Genomic DNA, 2,338 nt, shown 5'->3' with positions numbered 1-2,338 from the left:
TCTCTGCCTTCCTTTATCCTAGAACCCAACAAGCAGTTACCCCGCCAACCTCACACGGGGGGCCCTTTAGGCGTCCACTGGTCGCCCCCAGATCTTCGCCTCCCCTTACCGACTTGGCCTTACCTCCCATTACCCTGAACGGCCCGTCCCCGCCCGCCCGCAAGTAGAAGCCACACGGGCGCCTTCCTCTCCGCCCCAGGTGGCATCCCCCGTCCCTAGCCTCTGGGCCTGGCCCCCTCTCCTCCCAGCTCGGCGGAGCCTCCCCCCCTCCCTATTCACCCACTATTTTCTGTGCTTCCAGGAGGAGTGCCCCCAGCATGGGCTCCTCACCCCTCTTCCCCTCGTCCAGCTTCTGCAAATTAGAGGTCCCCTTTCTCCCGCCTGCCGCCCCCCCCGATCGGGTTCGGGTGTTTAAACGGGTCCCGCAGCCCTTCCAGGGCCCGCTGCCCATGTCCCACCCGCTCGCTTCCCACCCCATCCCCCCTCTGTGCCTTGACCCCGGGCTCCGCGGCCTCTGCACGCGGAGGCCCCTGCAGCCCGGGACTGGGCCGGGAAGGGGCTTGGGCACCTGGGGGGTGACGGGAGCGCTACGGAAACTCCCTCTTTGTTGCCAGTGTAACAGGAGGAAGAGGTGCCGAATTTAGTTTTTCTGTGGGCACTGGCTGACTGTTGTCGCCGAGGGCTGAGATGCAGAGATTTCTCCTCGCTTCTTCCCTGCCCCCATCCAAATTTCGCGAACCTCCCTCTCCCTTGCGGATCCCAGCCCTTAACCTGGGGATGGAAATGTTTAGACAACTGTGCGAGGATCAAATGTAATAGGACTTGACTGCTGGCCACTAATAACTGAGAGGACCTGTTTGTAAATTACCCAATTGAGTGGATTAGTGAGTGTATTTACAAATACGATAAAAAGCAATCAGGAATGCTGCATCAAACTGTCTGGTGGTGCTGTATGAAAAATAGGCTCTGACAACGCCTGGGATGTAATCACACCGTTTCATTAGCGCAGAATTCAACGGTGGGCTTTGATTTGTTTTTTGTTTTTTTTGGGGGGGGGGGAAGGCAAGGGCTTTTGTTTTTAGAAATAAAGGCTGATCGGTTCTTGGTGAAGAAAAATTCTAGTTTGGAAGAAAAAATTCCTCCAGAGATCTAGCATGTGTGATAATGCCAGAAGTGTTTTGCTGCTGCTAAATGACTATATATAACTCAGTTTTAAATAACCTGCGATCTGTTAGAGAGAAAATGACTAGAATTGCAGATGAATGGAGGACATTTATGTTTTATCAAGTACCCATCCTATTTGTCCAGTTCTTTTTTTTTTTGAGTGTTTGCTTACCCATGTGTTGTTGTTTTTCATAGGCTGACTGGCATAGTTAAACCTTCCTGTTTAGTTAGAATAGCAAAGAAAGACTATTATGTGGTGCTATGAAGGAGAGGTCAGTAGACCGGAGTTTTCTTACTAACAAATGACAGTGTAGAACTACACAATAGCTTTCAACTGGTTGGGGGATATTTGGGTGGAGTAGGGACTCAAGTTGGGTATTTTCATCTAATATTTACTTAAATGTTATTTTCACCAAAGAGCTATCTTTTATACTGCCTTTCTTTAAAGAACTGGGTAACTTCACATCCTCTTTTGATGGTGAAATACCTTTAAGGCAGGAAAGTATTGGTAATTTACGGATGGCTTGTTCAGTGACTGAACAATTAATTTTGGGAGGGATGCTGCACCAACACTCTGCTCTGATAACAGGTAGTGAGTGAGTCTTGGCATTTGTCTGGCTCCCTATTATACTTTTCAGGACGCTGTCACATACATCCTCTTTGCCTTTTTCTCCACTTGGAGCCACTGTTTCCTTCATGCCATGTTCTACAGACAAGATGCATGTCACGCACCCCAAGGGGTGCATTTTTTTTCCTGTGAATTCCTATAACCAATCAGCAGCTGTCACATGCCTTGAAGTTCAGCTTTAGGGACTTGTAGTGTTCAGTGGAGCATTGAGAAGCAGGTTTTGTGCCAAAGAGCTCATCATTCTCTCCCCGCCCCCCCCCTCCCCCCCTTATTTGAGATTTTTGGCATCATTCTTCATTTGTGAAATGTTACCAGTCTGCTGACATTTTAATGCTCCTTTCAGGAGCATCACCAGCTTTAGAATAATACTGTATCTATGTGTGTTATGTTGAAACAAAATAGGGATACAAGAGGCAATCTTCTCCAGTTGAGAACCTGCACACTACCTCGAACCTCTCTTAAAAGCAGAATATGTTCTTTCATCCCTTCTGCTGGATTGTAAGCTCCTTGAGATAGGAACTACTTTTGTTTTCCCCATCCTCGTAA

This window comes from Myotis lucifugus, unplaced genomic scaffold (genome assembly GCF_000147115.1).
Source record: "Myotis lucifugus unplaced genomic scaffold, Myoluc2.0 scaffold_43, whole genome shotgun sequence".
Taxonomy (NCBI): Eukaryota; Metazoa; Chordata; class Mammalia; order Chiroptera; family Vespertilionidae; genus Myotis; species Myotis lucifugus.
Note: the sequence above shows the minus strand (reverse complement) of the source record.